At 44.6% G+C, this 17,850-nt stretch overlaps 1 long non-coding RNA gene across 1 annotated transcript; it reads right to left on the reverse strand.

Moving 5' to 3' along the window:
- Positions 1-7,812: 7,812 nt before the first annotated feature.
- Positions 7,813-17,549, reverse strand: LOC131921800 (uncharacterized). The gene is made up of 3 exons (XR_009382096.1): positions 17,450-17,549; positions 17,163-17,255; positions 7,813-8,655 (listed from the first exon to the last, which is right to left on the reverse strand). It is a non-coding gene; the product is annotated as an uncharacterized LOC131921800 (long non-coding RNA).
- Between the last annotated feature and the right edge of the window lie 301 nt (positions 17,550-17,850).

The following is a 17,850-nucleotide window of genomic DNA, read 5'->3' on the forward strand; positions in this document are numbered from 1 at the left end:
TCTGGCAAGGTAGAAAGGCACCGTGGCCACCTGCAAAGCCATGGCCCTGAGCATGAGGCATGAAGCTACAGGGAGTGAAGGGAGATGTCAGCTCGATGCAGAGCCTTGAGACACCGTGTGAAGCACCAGAGTAGCTCACCTGGAAGAGAGCCCAGGTGGAGTTCTAACCACACAGTGAGTAGATGAGGCCAGTGCTGTGACTGCTGAGCTTGTTGGGAAATACAGGGATCCCTGTGTGCCATGCAAAATGGAAGGAAGGCTTGGTCCTGGGGAGATGGCTCAGTAATTAAGACCACTGACTCTTGTAGAGCAGCTAGATTCAGTTCCCAGCACCCACATGACAGCTTACCACCATATGTAACTCCAGATCCAGGAGATCCTTCTTCTAGTCTCCAAGGGCACCAGGCACCCACATAGTGCATGGACATTCATGCAAGCAAAACATTCATGTGCATAAAACAAAATAAATCTTTTTCAAAACTGGATAGAAAAATAGATAAATTTTAATGAGTAGAGCAGACTCCAACAAGGGGCCAGTGTGAATGTGTCCGGTCACACCATCCATATTAAGCAATCAGTTCACAAATCCATTAGCTAAGCTACCTTCCTCTTATACCATGAAAAACCTGTTGTCTGCTTCTCAACAGATCAAGAGCCATTAAATCCAGAACATTAACTCTTGACAGGAAGAGAAGGATGAGCATGAGGCAAGACTGAGTTAAAACACAGAGAAATCCAGAACAGACACAGAGGCTTCTGATTAGCTCTCGGAGCATCCAAGGACACCCTGAGATGGGAGTCAGGGCTTGGCTCCTAATCAGGATGAGTGCTGCCCAGTCAAGCTCTCTGAGAACTTCATCTTCAGGCTCTCTGTTTTCCTTCATGTGGTAAGATGTTGGCAAGGCTGTCAGTGTCCAGAGGCTCCAATGATGGCTCTTGCTTCTTCTCAAAGGACTTAGTGGTGAGGTTCTAGAACTTCCATGTTAAAGTGTCCCCATAGCCAAGGCACTGGTGGGAAAATCATTTACATTAGTGATGGAAGCCTTCACTGTGTATTATGTGACCTCAATTCCTGGAACTAGACCAGGGTCCAGATTCTGGGTCCATCCTCCTTGGGGAACTCAGAACTAGTCCCATGAGGGTGACAGCCCTACCCAAATGAATCTGGTCCACTATGGCTAGCTGTTGCATGTACAACAGCTATCAAGGACCCAGACACTGGAACCCCTCCAAAGCTGGCTCCCCACTTTCCTCTATGCCCTCTCCACAGGGGTTTTTATTTCAAAGCCAGCTCACCTGCTTAGCTGAGTGGGGAAGGCAGCAGAGGAGAAGGGTACTCCTGGGGCAAGGAGGGACTGCATGCTGGTGGTCACAGGATGACTTGGTCAATCTCCGGTTCGCCCCCAGACTCCTTAGTGTCTGTCTGATAAAGAAAAAAAAAAATAGAAAGGAAACACAGAATCATATAAGGAAGAAAATCAAGGTATATCTCTTTCTGCTATAATTTTCTCTTAGTCATTGTAGAGTTTGTACAGTGGAAAGGAAAACACCCACCCATAATGCAGGGGGTAATCAAAAGCTGCATGAATTTGATTCTCCACTCCCAGTGTGTTAGGTAGAATATAAATAGAACAGAGTCCATTAGAATAACTTGCTATCATCATGAATTATAGATGGCGCAATGCTGCTCAGACTTGTCTCCCATTCACTTAAAATGGAGCCCCCTGTGCTGGTTGTTGGGGGATGAAGCACTGCCCATTTCCTGGGAGTGGGCTGGGCTAAGCAGGCTTCCCTTCCTGCATTGTCCTGGGAGAAGGCGGCTGGCTCTGTACACAGCCGCCCGGGGCAGCACAGAACGCAGGCCCACTGAATGACCGCGGGGACATCAGGCCATGTTTCCTGCATGAATCCAAATTGGTCTCGCAGCTGGAGAGGCATCAGTGGCTGATAATGGCCTAACAACCTCCAGCACTAACAGATACGACCTCACGGTGCTGACAGGAATGTGAAATGCCGGGCCAAGTGTGCGCGGACCACTGCGGGAGCTGGAAGCCACCTGGAAAATAAAGCCTCCTAGAATAACAGGAGAAAGGCCAACCTGCAAGTGACAAGGCACACCAGAGATTCTTTGAAGCATAATAGCTGATTCTCCTCCAGACCCCGAAGAAAAACATGTTTACAGAATACTCAAAATAAAGGTGAACTTTGTCGAGTAGGCCAGCCATTAAAAGAGGGGCTGAGCCTGCAGAACAGCCCCGAGTGATCTCATTTTATCTGTGTGATACAGAGGTGAATGAGCCAGGGACTATCTGGGCTCTCGGTCAGTGGTGAAGCCTTCCCCCATCACCTCTGGGGAGCAACAAAAGCAAGTGATACTTCTGTGTGTGTGTGTGGTTTTCTAAATGGATTTTCTGTACCCAAAATTCATTGACCACGCATTTACGAAAGTACTTGGTGAACATTTTCTGGGCACACATTCACTAAGGACTGGGAGCACAGGTGACCCACATGGAGTTCTTGTCACCTTGAGAGACAATGACATAGACAACTAGAGTTCATTACTATAGACGTGAAGGTGACTGAGAGCTCCTGAGAGGATGTGGTCCAGCTGCCCGATGGTGAAGTCTTCCACAAGAAAAAAAAAAAAAAAGCTTCAATTTGCTTTACACTGAAAAGACAAACAAACTGGAATATTCTAGTTCTATACTGGGTAGTTCTGGTCTGATCATCCAATCCATGACGACGGTTCTGGAATCATGTCACCTCTTCATGTCACGTTGAAGCCATCATGAAATGAGGGTCAGTGCTGACCTTTGTGGGCCTGCAACACACCCAGGATCAGCCCACATCTCTGCGACCTTTGGTGGCCCACACTAGCGTTACACAGGCCTTACGGTGGAGACTTGGAAAAAAAATCTCATTTGAGTTTCCACAAACTGAGAAGTCGCTCAACACCTAAAGTGGATGGTGCTTCAAGAAATATAAAACAACCAGGAAGCAAGTTTAGCATGGGTTTGAATATAGCCAGAGTTTCAAAGCAGCCTTTGAGTACTTCCTATGTGAGCAACAATATCAACATATAAAAGAGCATTGGTTTTAATTTCATCATGAAAAATTCATGAATGTAAAACAGGGTCTTTTGGGGAGATGGTCTTGTCATCTGGTACTTCTTTTTAGGAATAAGGGTTGCCCTCTGCATCTCTAGCATCCAGCACCCATGGAAGCCACAGAACAACCATGCCCACAGATATATGAGTGTGCGCGCGCACACACACACACACACACACACACACACACACACATACACACAGCAGAGGGAGTGGGAGCACCATCTGCTTTTGCCCTAGGGCTGAAGAAATGGGCCAGCAGTTGTGAATGCCTACTTTTCATGCAGAGGACCCAAGTTCAGTTCCCAGTTCTCATGTTGGGAGGCTCATAATAGCATATAACTCTAGATCCAGGGAACCCAATCAGATTTTCTGGTCCCCTGAAGTACACACTCATGTATACACACACACACACACACACACACACACACACACACAATTAAATTATATTAAAATTAAAATCCAAAATGAAAAACCCACCAAGTCCCATTACAAAGTATGTGTGGAGATTTAGGGGGAATTTTGCCTTTTTAAAAGCAATGTTTCATCCCAACTCTCTGTATGTACATTTGGACACGTCCATGCTCTCTGCTGGTGGCTGTCCCCACAGCGATCCACAGTCACCTAAGGAAATGGCAGCCATAATAGAATGGGTGTCACTGATGGAGCCTGTGAAGAACCACTGTGGCCCCCACGTGCACTATTTACTTTTCATTTTCCAATGACACAAGACCAGGTGATTCAAAGAAGAAGGAGTTGTTATGGCTCAGGATTTAGGAGTACAGTCCAGTGTGGTGGAGAAATCATGATGCAGATTTTAACGGTGGAGCTCATCATTGTGGGTCTGTAGTCAGGAAGCAGAGAAGGAGGAATGCTGGTCCACGTTTCCCTTTTCCTTTGTATTTACTCTGGATCATAAGAGAGTGCTACCCACATTCAGGGTGGGCCTTTCCCTCTTAGTCAAATCTTTTTGGGAACATACTCACAAGCATACCTAGTGGTATGAGATATCTCAATACTTAGTCCTCAGTGGGTGACGCTGTTTGGGTTGGTTTTGGAATTCTGGCCTTAGCAAGAGCAAGTACGTGAGGGCAGAATTTGAGAGCTTAAAAACATGAGACATTTGAAGCTTGCTTTCTCTGCTTCCTGTTTGTGGTTAAAGATGTGAGCTCCCAGCTGTCATTTCAGATACCTGATGCTTTCACTTAGCCATCACTGACTGCCATCCCTCTGAAATGGTAAGCCAAATAACCCCTCTCTTCTGTAAGCTGTCTTGGTCATGGTGTTTTTATCACAGAAGGAAAAAGTAAGCAATTCAGAAAAATTCAAAAAGTTGGTACCAGGGAGTGAGCAGAATAACCATGATGGTTTTGGAGGGATGTGGAAAATTTGGGGAGTTTGAAGTAGAAAATCACTTGGCTTCTATAAGCAGGGTTTAACAGACCATCCTGGTAGGATTTGGGAAGCCAGTAGTGCTGAGAGATATGCAGACTGTACAGGACCAGGTCAGGAGCTTTCGGGGAGGAACACTATTAGGGATGTGGTGTTTTGAATGAGAATCGTCCCCATAGGCTCATAGGTATGAATACTTGACTCCCAGTTGCTAGAACTATTTAGGAAGGATTATGAGATTGTTGGAGGAGGTGTGTCACTGGGGCCAGACTTTAAGGTTTTAAATATCAATGCCATTCCCAGTTAGCTTCTTTTCTCTCTCTCTCTCTCTCTCTCTCTCTCTCTCTCTCTCTCTCTCTCTCTCTCTGCTCTCGCTCTCGCTCTCGCTCTCGCTCTCGCTCTCTCTCTCTCCCCTACTTGCAGATAAAGAGGTAAGCTCTCAGCTGTTCCTGCTGTAATACTTCTTCTCTACCCTTATGGACTGTAGTCCTCTGAAACTATTAGCCATATTAAATACTTTCTTCTATAAGTTCCCTTGGTCATGCTATTTCATCATAGATATAGAGAAGTGACTAATACAAGGCCAGAACCATTTTTAAATATTGTGGCAAAAGGAAAAATATGACTGCTTTCTTCCCTTGTCCTAAGAACTTGTCTGAGGCTAAATTTAAACATAATTGACTAATTTCTTTGGTGGAGGAGATTCAAAGATAGCATACTATTGATGATACTGACACTGTAATGTTGTTAAAAGTGATCACTCTTATACAGCTCACAATGAAAAAGAGCAAGTGTGTCAGAAAGAAACATAAAATGCACCAAAAAACACAGCAGGAAATTTAATGTTGGAATGAAGCCTTATGCTGAAAGAGATAAGAAGATTAAGAAGAAGCCTGCTCTTCATAGGAATAAAAGGAAGGTGCCCTCAAGGGAAGACGCCACCCAGCTAAGTTCCAACATGTGAAAGGAAAATGCCTCTGGAATTTCTGCTCCTTGAACACGACTGCAAACACAAGCTGCTGTAGACGTGATTCAGGGGGGCAGGGTACATCCCACACTGGCAGCCACACTTGGGAGTGTGCTCCTTTTGGTGCTGTCTGTAGAGTCATGGATGTCGAAGATGTCAAGAAGTCATGGAAACTTCCTCCATGGTTTCCAAGAGCTGCTGAGGCCAGATGTTCTGCAGGTGAGTCCCTGATTTGAGTCTCTGATAGGCCATTGCATGAAGCTGTGGAAATGAAGCCTAGGTGATATTAGGGACCCCAAGACATTGGAGATGCCAGGGCAGTGGAATATATGCCCATGAGAGCTGCACATAGGGAATGGTAGCCAGCAAAACTGGAAGGGAGGCCAGGCGGTGGTGGCACACACCTTTAATCCCAGCACTCGCAGCCAGGTGGATCTCTGTGAGTTTGGGGCCAGCCTGGTCTACAGAGCGAGATTCAAGACAGCAACAAAGCTACACAGAGAAACTCTGTCTCGAAAAGAACCAAAAAAAAAAAAAACTGGAAGGGAGGAGTCATTTAAGATCTTTGATATTAGACCGAGGTCTTCAATGGAGTTACAGGATTTGAAGTTTTCACTGCTGGGTTTGGTCTTGCTTTGGTCCGGTGTTTCCTCACTATACCCCATTCTTCCCCTTTGTAATGGTAATGTATATTCTGTGCCATTGTATTTTTAATGAATGTAATTTGCGTTTTAATTTTACAGGGGGTTACAATTAAGAGATTACCTTGAGTCCCAGAAGAGACTTTAGACTTTTCTATGTGTGGAGACCAAGAGGCTAAAGGAACTCCTAGAATTGTATTAAATGTATTGAATTACTGTATTACCATGAAATTAGGGGGCTTCAGGCAGTAGAACAAGGCAGAACAAGATACACCCCCCATAGTCTCAGGCATTTGAACACTTCAATACTTGGTTCTCAGTTGGTGGCTGTTTGGATATCTTTTTCCCCCCATAAATGTAAAACCAAATAAAATCTTCCTCTGTAAGTTGCCTTGGTCATGACGTTTTATCAATCACTTCAATAGAAAAGTAACAAATATACTTGTCCACAGACCAATCTGATGGAGGGGATTGCTCAATTGACATGCCTACTTCCTAGACATGTCTAGGTTTGTGTCAAGTTTTCAGAAACCAAACAGTACATGTTCCCATTCATCTATCCCACAGGCATGCACACATCTATATATCCTATGCAGATTTACGGTGTACACATATAAGCACAATGTACATATTCCACCACAAGTCTACAAGTACATATTCTCACACATCAACATATCTCTTCACACATGCACCATGTGCACAGGCATGAACACATATGTACACACCCCAACCATGTGACCACATGTACACGTGCATCCCACACACAGACCCATGCATACACATATATGCACGTATCTCATTCCATGCCATTATTAGTTGTTTTTCTATTGCTATGACAGACCATCATGATTTAAGCAGCTGATAGAAGGAGCTTATGGTTCCAAAGAAGCATGAGTCCCTCAGGGTGGGGAAGGGACAAGTTTGGTGGCTCAGAGCTCACATTTTGAAACACAAGCAAGATGCAAAGAAAATAAATGAACTGCAAATGGTTTGAGTCTTTAAACTCTCAAAGTTTGCTTCCAAGGACACATCTCCTCCAACATGGCCACACTGCCTGAGCCTTCCCCAAACAATTACACCAACTGGGGACCAAGCATTCAAATACCCAAGAGTACAGGAGGCGTTTCTTATTCAAACCACCTCAACACCCACTTGTATACATGTATGCTTACAAATGTACATATTCCACACAGAGACCTAAGTGTACTCACATGAGTCACAGAGACACACATGGACCAGCAAGCACGACATGAGTCCATACACATCTGCATGAAGTTGTCTTGCTGTGTCTGCACGTACAGTGCTACACATACATGAACGTCCTCTGCACCTATGTTCATTGATATGAATGTGAATAAACTCACATTCTGTTCCCCAGGCACTCAGTGTTTAATCTCATCTACACAGACCAGAACAGCCAGGGCAGAGACAGTGTGAGTCCTACACCTATAACACAGTCTAGCTATTAGTAACAGTCCCTGTCATAGTAACACTGCTCTGTTAGAACATGTGCCATTCCACCCATGAAATGATCTGGGCAGTAACTTCACCCCAAATTACTTTCACCTGTCGTTTAAAAATAACCTTCAGGAGATCAGGTCTGTTCATGAACTATACAGCAGAGTTCCCCAAACTCTAAGATGAAGCAGGAAGAAACTGAGTCTCATTTGAGAAACAGCCATGCCCCAGCTTCCTTCGCCATCCAGTTGAGCAAAACAGGAGCTGGGAATGACCTTGTTCAGGCTCCAGCCTGTGAGCCGAGGAATCCACCTGACCCATCTCTCTGTCCCTGGAGCCGTGTGCATCCTTCCACCTTGATCTTATTAAGGAAACATAAGGAGCTGGTTCCTCAGCAGACTGCAATCCGATGGCTATGGAGTGCTTACTCATGTGAGGTAAATTAGCTCCGCCAAGCAGTGCTCATTAATTTGCCTCATTGTAAAATGGCATTGACTACATATGACTTTTTAATGTCTTGAATTTCCTACCTGGTCATCAACAGTTCTCAAAACACTCCCTGCCCTTGGCCTTAGAGAAGAGATCCTCCATAGGCCACTGTCTTTCACCAGTGTTAGTTGCTATGGTTCTCATGTCCCTGCCTGTTCTTGTCCTGGCTAGTGGCCAGGAATGGACTTTCCCAAATCTCTGCCCCACTCTGTGTGGAATCCAGGCCGGAAGTGCACTTTTCTCTTAGGTCTAAGCTTAGAGGAACAAGGGCACATCTTCTGGGGCAGCATCCCAACTGAGACCCACTGCATGATGACTGTAGAGGGCAGAGCCTGGGCCCCACCATCGTCTTCACCCCACGTGTTTGCTCGTCACTCGCATCCTCTGCCTCTCACCATCTTCCATCTTTGACTCTGTACACCCGCATCTCCATTTCTGGATTTCTCCAGAGAGGCCATTTTCTCCTGCTGGTGTATAAAGCATACGGGCATCTTCTGCAATATTTAGTTGCCTTTCTTGACACTGCATGGATGCCACTGACAAGAGACATCTTCAGGGAGGAAGGGTTTCTTCTGGCTCAGGGTTGAGGGCGTGGTCATTACTGAGAAGAAGATACCTTGTTAGACAACAGTCAAAACAATTACATGAAGAAGACCTCAACGCCCTTTTGTGTCTCAGTCAAAGTCTGAAGTGCTGAGACACAGTGATTACCTTCAAGGGAGAGCCCTGGGCAAGCCTGTTCCAAGTTGAACAGGAACTTAGAAAAAGGCATCATTGAGCTGGTTTGACGTGCAATTAAAAGAACTGGGCAAAACTCTTAAAATAGGCTCAGGGTACATGAATATCTAAGTGTGAGATTTTCCAACAACTTTCCAGTCATCAGGCACTATTTCAGGTCTTCAGGACAAACCTAACACACACACATCTAACTGGGCTTCCCTGTACCAATGGACAAGGTCCAACTGTACACGTTCTTCAGCTAAAACGGTGGGAAAGTGGAGAATGGAAGACTGCAGTATTGAAGACCCGTGCCACCATGGCCCTTGAGCATCTCCAAGTGATGAGGACCCATGGTGATGGGACCATGGTGATGGCCTCAGTAATTAATCACACTGAATTAAAGATTCTGAGCAGCCTGCTGCTTTTAAAGTCCCAGCAGCATCTAACAAATTTAAGGAGGATTTCAGCCAATCACTCATTTATGTTAATGACTTGGCACTTACGTGATGGTAGGATATTCATAATTTTAATTATGTGTATGTTTGTGCACATGAGTATGGGTCCCTCTGGAGGACGGAAGATGGCATTACATCCCTGAGAGCTGGAGTTACAGGTTTTTGTGACTTACCCAATGCGGGTGCTGAGAACAGAACTATGGTCCTCTATGAGAGCAGCAAATGCTCTTAACCACTGAGACATCTCTGTGCCTCTGTTTTTTGTTTGTTTGTTTGTTTGTTTATTTATCCAGCCTGTAGCCCAGGCTAGTCTAGAACTCATAACATAGCCCAGGTTGTCTTTGAATCCTTGTTCCTCAGCCTGTCAAATGCTGAGATTACTGATGTATACCACTATGCCATGTTAATATCCATGTTTACATCCTGTTTATGAGACAGGGTCTCATGTACCCTAGTCTGTCTCTGTCTTCACCTCCCAAGCGCTAGAATTACTGTGTATATCACTATGTCCACTAACCTGGTACTAGAGATGGAACCCAGGGCTTCCTCCATGATAGAAAGACACTATCAGCTGAGCTGTACCCCCAACCTTAACATTTTCTTTAGCAAAGAAATAAACCTGTCAGAAGCACTTTTATGTATGGTCTCTTGCAAAAATTAACCACCCCAAGGCAAAGTCTCTGACCCAACGCTTGAACCACTGGGGGCATCCTGCAGTACTTCTTCCTCCCCCACAGTGTGCAGAAGCAAGTGAACTGAGATTAGAAGTCAGCCGGCATCTGCCTGCTCAGGGAGTGTGGAAATGAAGTCTTGAAGAAACTGGGTGAGGAGTAGAGAGTCCTTTTGACTGTTGCCTCTTGCTTTTTAATGTTCTCAGAAACGGCTGTATCTTTCTTGGTCCCTCAAGGATTTTTAGATAAAAAGAGAGGTTTTATCTTTGCATGTCTATAAGCAGTGAAAAACTCAGGAGACCAAAACCTACAGGCAATTCAAATAAACTAAATCCGATCAAGGTAATATCAATGCCAGAATTAGAAGGAACCCAGAGAGAATATCAATAACAACATTAAAACAGCAGGCTTCAACCGGAATCAATAGGCAGAATAAACAGAAAAAATTAAGTCGCAAAGTGTTAGTAGATAAAAGCCTCTCCCTCATTAAAATTCTGTGTGTCTTTGTGTCTGTTCATCAATCCACCTATATATCTGTGCAAGTGTATCAAAGTTTGTAATGTAAAAGAATGATGAAATAATCTAATTAATTTCCGGTGTCATTCTACATATTTCTTTCAAGTTAAAACTGCAATATTAATAATGGTTTGCAGTTTAATAAAATATCTTTATGTCCTATTAACTCATATATCAGCTTGTAATAAAAGACATTTTCTATCAAATAGCTAAACTTCAAAAGAGTTTTTCTTTGATCAGGGGAGGAAAAAAAATCAGGTCCGTTCCATTTGTACCGAATAACCTCGCTCCGTTTTATGGAAAGGCTGGTGTCTTTTGCTGCTGCTGTTCTCATGAAAGGGATTCCAGTGGGCAAAAAGTAAAAGAGACGGAATCTATTGAGGAAGCCACAGAGCAAGGAGGTGTGCCTTTGACTTCAGCAGGCCGGGAGAACGGCTTCGGAGCAGGCAGGCAGTGCTGGAATCCCCAGTGCAGGTGCTGGCTCCAGGCACCTAGAGTACACAGGTTCCAGCCTGGGGCTGGAATTTCGGGAATGCTACCACAGGACTGAAATCCCAGCTGCAGGACGAGAGCCCTTTTTAGTTCTCTCCTTTAAGTTTCAAATCCTGCTCACTGACAAGTTTTGTTGGACTGACAAAGAAGTTTAAAATAATTTACTCACTTGCCACAGTTACCCAAATTCTGCTCTTGATACCAAGACTTGCCTTCCCAGAAGCTGGCTCAGAGCCTGGGTCAGTGGACCCTTTCTGTCTTCCTCTCTGTCCCAGGCCTGGGCAATGTATGATCTCAGGATATTTAGAATATCCTAAAAACAGTATGGCTACTAGCTTCAGAAAGACTCAGGGACTGTCACCAGTAGGGGCATAAAAAATTACAGTAGCTTAGAAGTTAAAATTGCAGTCTAACCAATGGCCTTGATGTAAGGCTTTGCATAAAATCATTTCCCCAAAGAAGCTCAGGTATATTTTCCTTTCTGAGAACAGCCTCAGTCAGGGCTGTATTCTTGAGAAGGACAAATCAGAAGGATTGGCCAGGGATGTGGCCATGATACAAGGATGGGCTCATATTTATTTTTGTCTGCTCCTCATGTGCTAGAATAGGACAAGAAAGCTTTCTTAATGGTGGAGAGGAGCATACAGAATGTCACCAAGTGAGGAAACAGCACCATATTAGGTCACTTCAAGGCTCAAGTCAGAGAACATGAGCTTGGAATAGAATCTGCCCCTAATCCTTTCTTTCCCCTTGCCTGGAAAACCTCTGTCCTGAATGGTGCTGAACCAAGAGAAGGGAGGTGACTCTACCACAGGAGGATGGGTCCACTAGAGTCTCTGGAGAGATGAGGCTTTTACCAAAGCACACTTTGCCATTGCTTTCATTTTCTTTCTTTCGGGTTCCTCCTGACAGCAGTTACAGGCCTTGCTAGGGCTTCTCCCAGGGTATTCTGAAGTCCAAGTACTTGATATCTTGGGCAACTTTTCTGCCCCAATGAAGAGCCACTCCACTCCAGTGACTTCTCATCTCAGTGAGTAAACATGTTGCCAGTCTTCTCCAAAGCACACCACACCAGGGCATCTGTAGGAACTAGAGCTTCCGAATACAGTCGCCTCATGGACGCCTTCTGCTCCCCATTGCTCTCTGCAGTATCACTGACAATTTGTCCAGAGAACCTCCGCCTGAGGTCACATTTCCTCTCAGTTACTTCATCCTTCTGTTTCTAGTCTAGAAACATCTGATCTTTGTGAATGGTCTTTGAAAAACATCATCACAGTAGAGACAGTAAACCAGAGAACCACTGAGGTGAAAGGGGCATTGGAGGCAGATGGGAGATGAACTTCCCTTGGGTTTTCATATCAATGGTGGTGTGGTTTCATAGCATTAAAATCACTTTCACAGGAAGAAGAGATTCTTGCTCAGTATCTTGTTCTCTCGATGCTGCAAAATTTAAAAGGTGGTCTATGACAAGAGTTTCAGCCCAGAGTGACTAGGTCCCAAGATGTGTGTGTGTGTGTGTGTGTGTGTGTGTGTGTGTGTGTGTGTGTGTGTGTATGATAATTGGGAACCAAGTGGCTAGAATTCAGGGATGCTGCAGGGAGTTCCCTGTCACAGGACACACGCACATACAAATTTCCCAGTCCCACACACCAACAATACTGAGGCTTCAAAAGTCCTTTGTTGGGAAAATTATTTTAAGGTGTGTTAGTTACTTTTGTTCATGGTGCATTTTTTAAGCTCTGTGAAGCTGTTTTACTGTGCTTGTCTAAAACACCTGATGGTCTAATAAAGAACTGAACGTCCAATAGCAAGGCAGGGGAAAGGATAGGCAGGGCTGGCGGAGAGAATATATAAAAGGAGAAATATGAAAGGAGAGGAAGAAGGAAAGAGAGAGAACTAGAAGAGGACTTCAGGGGCCAGCCACCCAGCCACACAAACATCCAGCCACCCAGTCACCCAGCCACCCAGCCGAAAAGACACCCAAACACCCAGCCACACAGACACACAGACACACAGACACACAGACACCCAGCCAGACATGGAGTAAGAAGGAAAGAAAAGGTATACAGGAATAGAGAAAGGTAAAAGCCCAATGGCAAAAACTAGACAGGATAATTTAACTAAAGCTGGCAAGAAATAAGCCAAGATAAGGCCGGGCATTTATAATTAAGGATAAGCCTCCATGTGTGACTTATTTGAGACCTGGGTGGCAAGCTCCCCAAAAGAGCAACAACAAACAACATTTTGGCATCCAACATCGAGCTAGAGTAAAAGAAAATCCAACAACACCCCTTTCTACAGCTAACTCCAAGGAGCTCCTAACCTGGCAGATGAGTCCTCCACAGACAGTCCCCTCTATGACCAAGGAGACCTCTTGCTTCCTACATGACGTAGACCTCCAGTGCAGCCCATTCCCAAACCTCTGCTTCCTGCCTATAGCTTTGGACCTTCTATTGACCTACGTCTACTTTGAGCTGCCAGGCTTCATGTCCTCTTCTATCCCTTTCCTCTGTGGGGTTATGGTGTTGCCACATGCTGGTTGACCTCCTTTGTTCCAAAACAGCTGAGCCTCAGGAGACTGCTGCTAATGAACCCAGGAATAAAATCAGGTCAAGTGTTTTGAAGGCAATAGATCTGATGCCATATACCTCAGCTTTCCTGTATTATGAGGCTGGAGACTGAGGCCCATGTTTCGGGGTCATAATCTTTCTAACACCATGATGAAACCCCTGTACTAAAACTCTAACCACTTTACCATCAAGCTTTCCTTATTTTCAAAGTGACTAGATAAAATACTTTTTGTAAAGACAGCCTTCTAAATTAAGTCAGACTTCTAAATTTAGAAGTCCATCTATTCTACAGCAGATTCATGTTTGTCTCTTGCCTGACCATCAAGAAAAAATGCCGCATGGATGCTCCTAATCATTTCTGTGCTCCCTGAGATCTATCACTGACCAATTTCCCACGGATGAATCCAAAATCACCTCATAAAACTGTGGGGAGAGGGAGAGTCGGCTAAATCTGTGTCTGATCATCTTGTTAAAACATTACAAACAGCCATGAAAATCACTTCACGTGCTTGGCTCTCACTCCTTTTCACCAATGTTTTGAAAACTGGAAATCTGGGCATTAGAAGCTTGGTGTTTGTGATGGCCATTTTCTCTGGGCAGATCTGTGCCATGGCCAGCCAAATCAACGCACTGACAGCAGTTTGGGTGTGACCAGACCAACTTGAATTCTGCGCATGACAGAAATTATATAAAGGAAATCCTGTCCAGAAGAACAGTGGTGAGGTTTGTCAAACCGTTTCCCAACACCGCAGAGTAAGTGAAACTGAGCCACCGTTTGTGTGTCCTTATCTTCTGCTGCACGGAGTGATGACAGGATTTGGTTTCTGGTAGGGAGGTGACATTTACGGCCCACTGAGCTGGGCAGGAAACAAGATACACTCAGGCAAGACACGTGATGATTCCACATGCCCATACGTGAGGGTCTGCCTGATAACCTGTCCCTCTTGATGGCTTCCCAGATGTGCTCAAGAGCACCCAGAGCTGAAAAGGACCCCTAAAGAGGTGGCCCAAGTCCCCGTCATCATTTTTTGTCAGGAGGCTACGAAACATCAGAGCAGCCCCATAAGCACAGACCTCTCACCAGGGAAGGTGCTAGTCCCATTCCAAGTTCTCAGCGAAGAGACAGAAAACATCCTGGCGTCCTCACTTGTATGAGGTCTTTCTGCAAAAATATACATACATGTAGATGCATCTTGCAACATACTTCATTCTTAATCCAGGTAAAGAATGTAAGGGGGCGTGAAGAAATGGCTAAGATGTTAGGAACCCTGGATGCTTTTGCACTGGATCTACATTCAGTTCCCAGTACCCATATGGTGGCTCACAACCATCTATACTTCCAGTTTGTTGGAAATCAAAGGCCTCTTCTGAACTTCTTTGGTACCATGCACGTTGTGTTACACATATACATGAACTAAAACAAATAAATCTGAAAAAGAGGAATGTCAATGGACTTAAGAATATATGGACTCATATGAACTCACAGAGACTGGCAGCAAGCGCAGAGTCCCCACAGTTTTAAGCCAGATGGGGTTCCAGCGGTGAGAAGGGGAAGACGGGCTCTCATCCCTAGCCAAGGAGTTATCGGCAATTGGCACCCACTGGCAAAGAAATATCAGTTTTCTCCAATGAATCTCACTAGGTATATTTATTAACCAGACTCCAGGGCAGGCCCTAGTCCCAGGAGTAGTTGGCCAAGACAAAATGAACTGAACAGTGGTTTTGTCTCATTTCATTTCACTTGGGCTTTTTGGTTTTATTTTGTTTATCAGTCATTTGCTTGTGTATTTTGGTTTCTGTTTTTGTGTGTTTGTGTGTGTGTGTTTCTTGGTTTTGTTTGTTTTTAAATGAAAGAGAGAAAGAACATGAAGTTGGGAAGATAGGGAGATGGGGTGATCTGGGAAGAACTGGAGGAGGGAAAAACATAAGAAAAATATGTTGTATGGGATTCCATTCCCCCAAGAATTAAGGCAAGGCGGTGGTGGCGCATGCCTTTAATCCCAGCACTTGGGAGGCAGAGCCAGGTGGATCACTGTGAGTTTGAGGCCAGCCTGGTCTACAGGGTGAGATTCAGGACAGGCTCCAAAGCTACACAGAGAAATCCTGTCTCAAGAAAACCAAAAAGAAAAAAAAAGAATCAAGGCCAACAATTGACAAGCTGAATTTTGTAAAACTAAAAAGCTTCAGTAAGCTAAAGACACAAACAATCAACCGGGTGAAGAGAGAGTCCACAGAATGGGAAAGAACCGTTGCCAGCTGTAGAACTGGCAGAGGATTAATATTCACTGTAATATCCAACAATGCTCATCATCCTTAGTTGGGGAAGCGCATATAAAAACCTTCGAGCGTCCATCTTCCCAGAGGCAGTGTGCCAAAGACCCATCTAACAACTACAACAGATGCCCAAGGAGATTGGAGGAAGAGGAAACCCCCACTCACTGTTGCCGGGATCGCAAACTGGTGCAACCACTGTGGAGATCTGTGCACAGAATTCTCAAAAAGCTAAAAATAAACCTGACACTGCTATTTGACTCCTTAGCATATGCCTGGAGAACTAGGCATCCTGCTCTACAGATACCTCCTCAGCCATGCTCATTTCGGCTCTGTTCTCAATAGCTAGGGAATAGAAATAACTTAAATGTCCTTCAACTGAGGAATAAATAACAAAAATATAGTGCATATACCATGGAAATATATATATAATTGCATACATTTATATATATATATATATATATATATATATATATATATATATATATATATACACACACACACACACACACACACACAATTAGGTTAAAAAGAGGCCATGAATTTGAAGGAGAGCAGGGAGGAACTGGTGATTTGAGTAAGAATTCATATAGGCTCATATATTTGAATGTTTAGTCACCCAGGAGTGGCGATATTTGAAAAGATTAGAAGGATGAGGAGGTGTGGCCTTGTTGGAGGAAGTGTGTTACTGGGGTTGGCCTATGAGGTTCAAAAGCCCAAGCCTAACCCCCCTCCCATCTCTCTCTCTCTCAGTCAGGATTTAGCTCTCTCAACTATTTCTCCAACATGATGTCTGATGTCTACCTGCACACTGCCGTGTTCCCCACCATGATAATAAAGGATAAAGCTTCTGAAACTGTAGACAAGTTCCCAACTAAATGCTTTCTTTTATAAGAGTTGCCTTGGTCATGGTATCTCTTCACAGCAATAGAACAGTGACTAAGACAAAGGGTATATATATGGAGGGCTTGGGGAGAGGAAAGGGAGGGCATAATTGGTGTAATTACATCATAATCTCAAAAGTAAAATAGAAATGTGTTGTATAATTTTTTCAATTAAAAAATAAAAAATGTGCTGGTTAAGTTTTCTTGTCCACTTTTCCACTGAGGATTAACTGAGAGGAGGCCACAGCTGAGCGAATGTAGCACCATGCCATGGGCTGAATTCCTGGACTAAACAGAAAGGGAAAATGGAGGAGTCATCTGAGTCCCACATTCTCCTTTCTCTGCTTCCTGATCCATGGAGATGTGAGCAGGAGACCTCCAGCAACACCCACCTCAGGAGAGAGAAGCTTATGACCCCATACCTTCCCACAGTGAGGGACCATGCATCCAAATTCTGAACCCAAATACACCCTCCCTCCCTTCAATCGTCTCTTGTCTAATATTCAGTCACAGAAACAAGACATGTCACCTTCATATACATCATAAGGATGTAGGTAGAGGCATCTCTTCATCCTGCATGCAGAGGTGTCTTAATATAGATGTGCCATGGCTTCCTGGGGACCTGGAGAGAAATGTGAACTTGTGTGAGCCAACTGCTGCTAGCAGCTGCCCATGTCAGATGCCTGCTTGCCTGCAAGGCCTCTGACATCAAAAGTTTGACTGTGCTCCTCACTCAGATCAAGAGAGAAGTGTCCTGATATTCTCTAAGAAGCCAGGTGTCTGTGCATGGGCTGGTGTTGTGGTCACACATCTGACCTGAGTCACTGACTCCCTAGTCCAGGCCCATTGAGATAAGACACCCACCCCTGAGCACTACATATATTGGGCAGATGCACAGGAAGAGTGAGGTGTTCAGGGCAGCAGGGCCTGGTCCTATGACCTGTGTGCTTACCTCACAAATACATGAAACTGCCATTGAGTTATAGAGGAGACTGGGATAAAGCCCTCTGTCCCAAGAGAGCTGAGCTTCCTGCCCTAGTATCAGCTGTGATCAACACCGTCATCTCCAGTTCAGTTGCTGTTGTCTCCTCACTGACACCTCGTAGGGAAGGGCAAAAAATGTCACCATTGCTCTAGGCGCAGATGTGTGTGGAATGGTTATGCCAAGAAAAGAGTAGCCAGAAGTCTGGCCAGGCAGAAGTGCAGTGGGAGTCTCC

This window comes from Peromyscus eremicus, chromosome 11, assembly GCF_949786415.1.
Source record: "Peromyscus eremicus chromosome 11, PerEre_H2_v1, whole genome shotgun sequence".
Lineage (NCBI taxonomy): Eukaryota > Metazoa > Chordata > Mammalia > Rodentia > Cricetidae > Peromyscus > Peromyscus eremicus.